This window comes from Aptenodytes patagonicus, chromosome 1, assembly GCF_965638725.1.
Source record: "Aptenodytes patagonicus chromosome 1, bAptPat1.pri.cur, whole genome shotgun sequence".
Lineage (NCBI taxonomy): Eukaryota > Metazoa > Chordata > Aves > Sphenisciformes > Spheniscidae > Aptenodytes > Aptenodytes patagonicus.
Genome location: NC_134949.1, coordinates 40671988 through 40682849, shown reverse-complemented (window position 1 = coordinate 40682849; position 10862 = coordinate 40671988). Strand labels below are relative to the sequence as shown.

Here is a 10862-nt window from a genome sequence, read left to right as displayed (position 1 = left end):
AATCTCCTTTGTTATTTTCTACTTAGGACACATTATTTCAGCCGCAGACCTGACCGTACGCATACACTGCTTGCCACATCCAGCAGTAGGCTGTAGACGGATCACTTGCCGGGTGACACATCTGCCGCTTCCTCTCAAGGTTATCCTCCAGTGACTCTTCTGATCAATTAAACTCAACTTTAGAAAGCGATCTTGTTACAGGGCTGTTTCGTGTTTGGCCTCTTTATATGGGTCTCTGATACCCATGTAATCAAATTTCCTAAGTGCCTCCTGAGTAGGTAAGTGTTGCATCAGTCTGGTCTGAGCCACTGCCTGGAGTTCAGCAGATCCCAAGCAAATGTTACTTTATTTCTGCATCAGCCGCGATGTCCATTATGCAGTTTTTGCTAACTGCTTATTTTACAACACAACGTGTTTCACAACATATTGAAGGGGAGGATTGCCTCCGCTGCAAGCGCAAAACCGTACATCGTCAAAGTCCTCCCAGACATGCCAAATCTTCTGAGACGAGCCTCATCAGCGCTGCAATACTGGGGAGACGCAAAACCCATCGCTTCGCTGCAGCGGCGAGCCCCGACTGCTGCTTCAGCTGGGAGCTGAGGGAGAAACCACCCCCCCCCCCGCGCTGCCGCCTTCCATACATGCGGCTGGAACTGGAGATCTCTCCCTTCGCGTCTCATCCCCGGACACTTCGGCTCGCCGCGGCCCTTCCACAACCACATCTCCCGGTGCGGGGGGGGCGATCTCGGACCCAGCCACCGCCGCTCCCCGCCGCCCGGGCTCGCCCCTCGCCTCACCCCGCGCCGAGGAGGCAGGTGAGGGCAGCCGCCCGCCCAACCGCCCTCCCGCCCGCGCGGCGCTGCGCGTGCGCAGCCCGCTCCCAGGCATGCTCACTGGCGGGGGCGGGGGGGAGCGGGACGCGGTGGCGCGGCGCTGCCCGGCTCGGCTCGGCTCGGCTCGCCTCAGCGCGGCTCGCACCATGCGGCGGGCGGCCGCGTGCCTCCGGGCGCTGTGCCTCCTGCTCCACCTCCGCGCCGCAGGTGAGCGGGGGCGGCCGGGGCCGGACGGTGGGGCCGGGAAGGCGGCGGGCACCCGCTCGCGTCCGGCGGCGCACCTGTTGTGGCGGGGGTGGGGGACGGACGACGACGACGACACACGGCCCCGCGGGGGGCTCGGGGCGCGCGGGAGGTACCGGCTGCCGGCGGCCGCCAGCCCCGGGCGGGCAGCGGCGGGCGGCGCGGGCGTCTTTCAGCACCGCGGACAGCGGGCGGCCCCGGGCGGCCGCGGCGGGGCGGGCGGCGGGCGAGCCCCGCGCTCCGCGCCCGACGCCCCGCGGAGCGGGCGCCCTCCGGCCCCGGCTCGCGTGGAGCTGGCCGGGGGTGGGGGCAGCGACAGAAAATCGTGCGTCTTTATCCCTTTCTCTTCTTTCTTTTTTTTTAATTTATTGGGGGGGAGGCGTTGCTACTTGTATCTGCTCGTGGTAGCAGGATTTTTAGAAAGGGAAATTTCAGCTGCGACAGCAGGCGTTTCGGCTGTAGTGGTGATAATAAATCCTCTCTCTCTGCTTTGCCAGCAAAACGTGTGCCTCATTCAGAAATGTGGTGAGCGATGCGCGCCCTAGTATGTACATGAAGTTCCACGGCTAGTTTCGTTCTGATAGTCATAGCTTATGTTTCTGGCATAAATCTCAGCTTCTTTTAAGTCATGAAAACCTGCTTATTTTTCAGAGTCTGTCTCTCTCCTGTGCAGACTTAAGCATATATACTCTTAGGAAGGAAATAAAATTTGGGGTAACTGTGTAATTTAATTAAGTTCTCAATCAGTAAAGTTGAAGAGTTTCTTTGTTTTATCATTTATGGCAAGCATAGCTACTTCTGAAGTAGTAAATGGCTGTTGCACCCTGCTTTTAACTTCACCAAAGTTTAATTAAGAACAACAATTAAATGCGCAGGTACTGATTCTTTTGCTCCTGGGAATGTTGTTTTTAGGAGAGATTTTTAAGATGCAGCTAATTTGCACTGTCTTACTGCAGAATCGTTAAAAGTAGTAATTGAACTTCAGCTCTCTTTTAATGTGGAAGCAGTGCATGAACATGTATGCCCCCCCAAATAACCTGTGTTATGAAAATAGTTGTTTATATGGATACATTAGGAAGCGGGCACTGCATTCTTTTGTTTGCTGTTGTCAGGAGAAGTGGTTTGCCTCGGTTATTGGTATTTTATTGCCCTGGAATAATATTAGGCTACACTTCATAAAATCTCAAGAGCCTCTTTCCTGTATATCTATAGTTAGGAAACTCATGCTGTTATGCATTATATTCATATGTGCAAGAGATTACTGACTGAAAGATAGGGAGCATTTCGTGATCCATTTTAATAAAAGCCTTAAGCCGCTTTTAGATTGTTCTTTTACAACATGTATTAAAATTATCATCTGTACAAAATTAGTGTCCAGCCTCTCTTTGACATAACATGGCTTCTGATCTCAATGTATCCTCTATTAATAGTGGACTTTGCATTAGTTTTGATGTGCTTCATTTTTCTATCCTGCTAATGGAAACTGGGTTTATATCCTGCCAGTAAGCCATTTACTTTCCTTACTAAGTTTTACTCGTTTTGTTAAGTTACTGGGAATGCTTGCAAACAAAGCTTGGCCTTTATCATGAAAATGTCTCTAATCATGAGAAAAAGAGAGGAAAATAGATGTTTATATGATGTTACTTTGTTCCCTGGGCAATCTTGGAAAATAATTCTCTGTTTCAGAGAAGGCACCAGAGAGGATCGACAGGAGCTGAATTCAACCTTTGCATATTGGGCACGGCTCCCATTGAGCGCAGGAGCTGTGCTTCCTCTAAGGCAGGGCTGCATACAGCTTGCTCTTGTTGGAAGTCATTGAAGATGTCACAACAATGAAATAACATAGCAAGCTTAAACTGCTAAGATTTCTCTGTTTCATCTGATGCAAGTAGAAAATTTGGTCTTACATAGGCTACCACTGTGGACATCTTTTATGTATAGCTTGAACTTATGAATTATTGACGGTGATTTTGCAGCTTTGGTTCATGTGGAATCACAAAATGCATTCCACTTGCCACTAGTGCTAGGTGACAAATTATATCCTGAATGTCAATTTTTTTGTAATGTGATGGAAACTGCTTGGCTTTTTTGTTCCGAGGCTGAATATACATGAGGTATGCTTCTACGGAATGCTAAAGAAACTGTCAGCAGACATTAACAAAATCTCCCTTGGTATCAGTTGGTGATAATAGATTTTAGAGAAAACGTAAGTCTATATTTACTTGAGCTGATGCTACAGCAAAAAGAATTCATTCTGTAATGTGTTTAAATAGTGCTTTGCAGTGGAAAGGTAATGCATATCATATTGCATGTTTTGGTTTGCTATGGAAAGGCGATTCTACTATGGTTGTGTTACAGTAGCCACGTATGTATTCACACAAAAAATGGAAAATATTCTTGTCAAAAATGTGATCAGGAATCTTCATGTGCTTAAAAAGGTACCATTTTACTAAGTTGCTTTAGATACCGATTCCAATAAAGCATGACAGCTGTGTAAACAGAAAATTAAACCCAATTGTGCTGTTGGTATACCCATATATTGCGTGCTGAAATCAAAGGCACTTGTGTGTGCATCTCTGAAAACAGAATTAGGCCCTTCTGCTGAGTGCAGCAGGTGAAGTAATCAACCTATATAGAGCTTGCTGTTGGATGAAGACCTAAATCTGTAGCGACTGATTACAGGTCAGCATGAACCTTCAACTTACATTATGTGTTGCATGAGAGACTGCAAGGCAGCGCAGGTTATACTCTCTTTTAGTAGGTATGATCTAATATATATTCTTGCAATAAAAAACTAATGTCTCCCCAGATGACTAGGAAGCATTGTTTCCTTGTAAAAGAATGGCAGGTGGTAGCAAAAGCAAAGTGATGCATTAGACTAACTTGTAATTAGAGCCATTTGCGTCATCCAGATTACTCAACTAATTAACTATTTCACCTCATTTTCTTTTTTAACAAATTTTGTGAACAGAATTAAAATATATGATGAATTAAATATCCAGTCACAGGAAATAGGCTAGGAAAATGAACTAGACTAGAAAAAAACTTACTCAGTTAATAATCACCATATCAACCCACCACCTGCCGTATGTTGAAAATCTCTCTTTAAGAGAGCATTTTTGCAGAATTTCCTTTTTAGATGAACAAATCCTGGTCCTGGAAAAGCAAAGAGTTAACAACTGCAGATTTGGTCAGGTCATCTAAGTCATGGTTTCCTGAGCAAAGGCCTTACACTAGCTTGCTAAGGGTTTCTATTACTTTATTTTATTATTTTTTTCATCAGTGAAGAGATGCACTGACAATCTTAAGTCAGTATGGACCAATACTTCCCTACTAGCCTTTTCAGAGAGGAAGCATGTAGATCCTTGTCTCAATCTCTTGATGGATCCATTCCCCAAGCCCGTCAGCTGAATCAGGTAAAATTCAAGGTAGGAAATAGTGGCTTTTTATCTTCTTGGGGCAATGGTGTAATAACATGAGGATTGCTTATATCAAAACTGAAATTTCTTTGACCACAAACTAACACTCCGTTGGGTGGAATTCACTAGGTGTAGAAACATATATTATGAATATGCTAGACTGGTTCTCAGTTAATTGTTCCCAAAGTCCACAGAGTGATTTTACTAAGTTCTGCTGAGCAGAGACTAGTACTTCAGCTTTCCTGGTCAAACATGCACCGTGTGGTATTCTCATGGTTGGAAATGACTTGAGTGGACTGCAGTTTCTACTTCAGTGTTGGGGGGCCTATTTTCTAAAAAATGCACAAGCTCTGTCACAAAAGTAAGAAAATCTGGGGACCGTACTTCTAGGGTTGAGGTGAGATCTGCACAAAAGGCTTTCACAATCAGATCCATTTCAGTAACCTCATACTAATGAGTGAATAATGCTAGCTTCTAAATACATTTAGGGTGAATGTAAAGGGGCTATTGATTTTAAAACTGTATTGGAATTCTGCTTCATTACACTAACATAATCTAAATGAAGCTGGTACTTGTAATTGCCTTCTTTAGAAAACATATTGCTGGCCATGAGTGGGTGTTTTTACCAGAATAGACATTTGTGCCTTTTATTAGTAGACTCACGGATAATCAGAGGGTAGTCATCTGTCTCTTTAAAGGTTCTGTTGGGGAGAAATAGTTTTATAATTTAGTATCTGACTTCATATTTTTGAGGAAGTATTTCGTTGGAAAAGAGACTCTTGTCATGTTTTTACATGTGGAAATTCTTGCTATTCATAATTTTGAAAGACATCATCTTCTGCGAGAGTTTTATGTTCAGTACATCCATTAGGAAATATAGAGGTTTGTGATCTTGGAATCCCTGCCTAATTTCATTTGTTGTATTATGAGAAGACTGAAACATCTTAGACAGCAAAGGCTGGTTCCAGCTTCTCTGGAGACTGAAGCAGGAGACTTGCTGAAAAACCATGAATTGGGCTCTTGGGGGAGTCTGTCTCTCTAGAAAGAGGCTAATGAGATAACAGTGGGTGGCCGTGTTTGGTGGTGGTCCCCCTCCATGGGGATGTTATGAGGCTTGATGTGGGGGACTAGGATTGGTAGGACTCTTACTCCATAAAGCACAGTCATTGTCCTGTAGGATTTTCAGCATGGCTTCGGAATAAGTAGTTGGAGAAGCTTAATAAGATCTGCTCAGAAATCCTCAGTGTGATTTCCTAGAGCAGTATTACTGCAAAAAAACCCCCAGCCAAAACTTTAAGACTGAACTTGACTTCCCTTCATACCAGCTACGGATTTCCATGGGGATACTATATATTTCATGGAGATACTATATATTTATATCCACGTTATGCGGAGCAGAATTTAGCCACAACCTTCATTTGGAAAATGACAGTAATCACAAAATGAGCAAATTGATGCAGCACTTTCTCACACCTTCTGGAAAAAAAAGTCTGATGTGAGACTATACAGTACATTAGTGCCAGGGCATAAGTATGGCAGAATACTTAAGTGCCTTTGGGACCAATGGCTCATCTCTTAATTCACATGAGTAGATCTAGTGAAATCAATGGTCTGTGGTGTCCAGTTTCATTACTGACATATCAGACAACAGACCCATAAAACGAGATGCAAAGTGTCTTTTTGAAAAAGATACCACTCGTGCTTAATTTAAATTCACTGTAGCTGTGGATATTTTTGGCCAGAGCTTCCCCCTCCTCCCCCCCCCCCCCCCGAAAAGGACAAATTCAGCAAAAATGAATTTGCAGTTGTTTCTATTTTCAGCAGATTGCTTATTAGAAAAGGAAAAAAAATCCTTGCAATCATCCCCCTCTCCCCCTCCCTCTCTTGTGTGTACTCCCTCCCTCTCTCGGGGGGTGCTCTCGCACTCTCTCACATGTGTGTGCATGTGCTCGCTCGCTCTCACACACACAAATGCACACAGAAAAACAAATTGTATATACACCTGCACACATACATACGCACATTTTGTACGAATTGATTTTGTGTGAATTTTTTTTTTCAGTCAAAAGTTCTGAACATTTGGTTTAAGGGCAAATAAAAATATTTTTCCATATTTTTGCAGTTGTCCTGTTCTGTGCTTATTTAGCTCTGGTGTAAGTTACTTGCTCTGAATTTTGACGTGTCATGGGTACTGTTCCTCTGCTGCAGAAGGTCTGGCCTTTTGATTACTGGACCTAGCTAGGAAAGCGCAGAACCCTTCCTATGAAGGACCTTGTAGCCCTGTAATATGGTGTTGCCTTTGCTAATAACAAAGCCATAAGCTTTGTACCGAGTTTGCAAGGCCTCATGACTGAGGCTTGTCAGGCCTGCTCTGCCCGAACTTTCCTTGACCTGCCTGTTTTACTTGGTTTAGCTCTGACAGCAGTTTCTCTAATTGACCAAGCATCTATATCTGTTTTACTCTTGTTTATCTTTGTGTGGTGCAACTCTGGTTTTATACAGATAGCAGTAAAACAGGCCTGGTAGAACAGCAGAGGCACTGAGCATGGAGGCATGGGATGTGGCATAGAGGGGTGCAGGTGTGGGATGATAAGAGTTGGGGCACAGGCTTGGCACTGAAGACCCCATGCTCTAAAAAGCTCAGTAACGGGTAAAAATGCAGACCTGGAGCTTGAGAAAACTGGGTTTAGGGGTTAGCAAAGAGAACAAGGAGATAGTATCTAACATACGTACGTGGCACCATTTATAGTAAATTCAGATGTAACCTAGAGCTGCAGACCAAATGAAGAGAGAGAAAGGTGTAAATGCATGTTAGCAAGCAAATATATATATGGCCTTAAGAGGAAGGAAGAAGAGAGGAGGAAGTAGAATCCATCAGCACAAACATCATATCCTCCTGGCAAAGGACTTCAGATGCTGACAACTCCTCATAACATCCCCCCATTGCCAACACCAGTGTGAAACCACTGACCTTAGGACCCTGAGAAGCAGTGGAGTGGTGATTGTAACACCAGGGAAAGGGATAGACAATTTAAATCGTATTATTGCTATTATTGTGACATTTTCTGTATTATTATTCTTTGTTTTTCTATAAAAATTAGATCTAGACTAACAATGCTTCTTGAATTAGATTGTTAAGATTTTCATTATGCTAACAATAAACTCTCAGCTTTACTTACACGTATAAGGTGTGCTTCCTCTTTGCTCATGAACAAGACTTTGAATGCAACAGGGCTGAGAAACTTCTAGCTGAAGGAGGCCGTGAGAAGCTATGCAGGAGCATGCCCAGTGAAAGATCATTAGGTCTAGCAGCCTACTTTGGGTAGGGAATAGCTTCATTTGTACTGCTTTAAGATTTTGTCTTAAGAGGAAGCTGTGGTGTGAAGGAGGATCTGATCAGGCTTTGTGTTTTGGCATTATTCTCTGAACAGTGGAAACAGTCACAGCCTGCAAGTCCCTCTGCTACAAGGACTGTTATATGTGGGAAAGTGTTTTCCCAGGTGAGTTCTTTTGTCAGTTCCAAAACTTCCAATGTGTTGCTTCATGCATGTGCTACCAAACGAGCAAGTGGATTCATATTTTTTCCTTTTCAGGTTTGCCTGGTTTGCCTCACCTTTTAAAAGTATGTTCTGTTGTCCAGCTAATAGTGAAGTCATATTTTTGCCACTGTTTAACTGCATTATTTTGCTAATAATTCTTCATCCACCTTGCTAAAGTTGAACAGTAATTTGGATTTGGCTAAAACTGCGTAGCCTATCCTAATGAGATTTAGATTTGATTGATGTACTACTTTGCTGACAGTAAGACATACTGTTAACTAGACAGTACAGATGCAAGGCATATTGCCTCCAGACAGCTTTTGTTTTCATTTGTGGTTTCAGCATCATTTAAAACATTTTTGTTTCCCACCAGATATGTTGACTCTTCTTGATATGTTTTGGGTTTTTCTTCCGGTAAGATAGATGAAACAGGGATAAAGCAGTAGACTTTTGTATCTTTTAAAGTCACAGCCAGAGGATGGTCCCATTCCCGGCACCAGATGGGACAACCTTCACAACCCAGAGAAGACACAAGTCTTTTAAACCTACAGTAGTGTTTGTCCTATGTCTAGAAATTACCAGTAGTTAGCATTTCCCTTAGTATCTTTGTCATCAGGACTCCTGAGAGTTAGAGCCATGATCATAAATGGCTAGCATGATATTAAGCATTTTAGCACAGATGCTGAGAGATATTATTTTTTCCCCTTCCTCTTGGCCAATATCTACTTGGCCCTTATATAGACCAAAGAGAACTGCAAACTCTGCTCTGCAGGGTGTGAGACCATATCCATCTCAATGGACTAAAAAGAGGCAGGCAATGAATTTCCTAGCTGTAGGAACATTGGCATTATTGGAGAGGACTGATCAATGCTCTGCGTAAGTACATTGACCTGCCTCTCACAGTGACTCTGGGTGGCTGTTCAAGAAGAGACGAACCATTGTGCAAGAGGTGATAAAGACCGAGCCTGTCCAAAGTCTGAGGCTGGTTTATAGGATGTGAAGAAAGGTTGTATGGGACAAAGAGCATCTTTCAGAACAGTGAGCTAAACAGAAAGAAAAAAAGCATGTGGAGCTCAGGGTACAAAATTTAATTACCAAAGTTTAGTAAGTCTTTTTACTGAAAATGAGAAATTATTTAGCAACAGCATTAAATACTGTAACTCAAATTACATTTGAGTTAAATTTATCTTTGAAACCAATCAGTCAAGTTTCAGCATGTTTTTCCCTTATGAAATTTTTCCCTTTTTTCCTCCAATTTCCAGCTTGTTAGCATGAAAATCTCAAGCTGTGTAATATACCAAGATATCTGTAACTATAAAGAGACTTCAGTGTTATTATTGTGCTAGTTACAGTATTAAGTGTGAGTTTTAAAACTTACGCACTATGTGTCTATATCCACTTGTGCATTTTACTTGCTAATCAGGTGTAGCACAGCAGTTCTGTCGATGGATTTGGGGTGACTGTACTACTTACAAATAGCAAATATACAGTATACCTCTCATTACAGAAAATGGGAATGTTCAGGAACATACCTTATTATGAATCTAAGTTGTTCAGATTAAAACAAATAATAAGACTTGAGACGATGACCTCAAATTGTTTTTCCGGACACACATCAAGACTTTAGACACCATTATCTTGGCCCTGTCAGATTTACGAAAGAATGTTATGTCCCACTGGGACTCTCTTTTTCCAGTCGAATAAAGTTCTGGTTTCTGGCTCTAGAGGATGTGAGATAAAAAATCTGTAAAGCTGTGATATTTTTATGTTTTAAAAAGAGAAAACAGTGCTACTATGTTACTGGCTTATTAATGGAACTTGACTATCTTTAAGTTTTTTATCTGTCTGTTTTAGAGAAAGTGAAGGTATTTGGGAATTGAGAGTCTAACAATTTTCTGGCAGGTTGCTTTAAAATAAAATGTCAACTGTCTGAGACTATTCAGGGAGTCAAGACAGTCTAGAGAAATCTTGGGATTTCTCTATTAAGCAGAAGCCAACTGGGACAGTCAAAAGTGCCCGCAACATCTTTCACATCAGATTTACTATTTATTATGGGCTTTCACTTCTGCATATCTAATACACATTTGTAGTGTAAGACAGGCTCAGCAGCATGTGCTATCTAGCATTCTTGTGATTTACCCATCTGTTATCATAAGAAACTTTTGTGCTTCCCATATACTGGGACCATGTGGGTATTTCACATGGACATCTACTGACCCATTATCCATCATTTTTCTGTAGATTGGATATTTTTTTCTTTTTAATTCAGGACATAATCTTCTATGTTTCTGCAGACAACTAGGAAAATCAAGTGAACACATAGTTGGAATCAGCAGGCAGAACAGCTGGAACCAGCAGAACAGGGAATTTCGTAGGGGGTTTTCCAATTTTCCTTTCCAGGAAGTATGATGAAGACAAAGATGGCAACTGGTGGCAATGGTGGAAATACTGAAATTAGCACAAGCAGTGCAGATGTTGAAGATGTAGAAAGTATGCATTCTACATCACCCTGGAACTTCTTGTTGCACCTCATTAATAGATGAAGTGTTTCAGTTGGTAGAGGTTCCAGAAGCAAAGCTCCAGGGATTGGAAATGCAACTAAAGATAATCTGAGATTTTGAGGAAGGAGAATACTGTTGTACAGGAGAAGCTAAATTAAAGAGGGGGGTTACAGTGGAGAAACATGGAAGCAAGATCAAGACAGACTTTCTTGTTAAAAAAAAATCGAAGGAAAAGCAGCAGCAACTTGTGAAGAGTTGCAAGGAAGAAGGACAAGTCAATCAGTAGGAAAGAACAGAGGAAGAAGTAGCAATATTCATCAGGAGCCA

General features: G+C 42.5%; 1 protein-coding gene across 1 annotated transcript in view; it reads left to right on the top strand.

Moving 5' to 3' along the window:
* Positions 1-997: 997 nt before the first annotated feature.
* Positions 998-10862, top strand: part of PTPRR (protein tyrosine phosphatase receptor type R) — a 154827-nt gene continuing 144962 nt past the window's right edge. Inside the window, exon 1 of the mRNA XM_076332911.1 lies at positions 998-1040. The gene's annotated coding sequence lies outside the window, so the exon portion shown is untranslated. The remainder of the gene's footprint in view (positions 1041-10862) is intronic.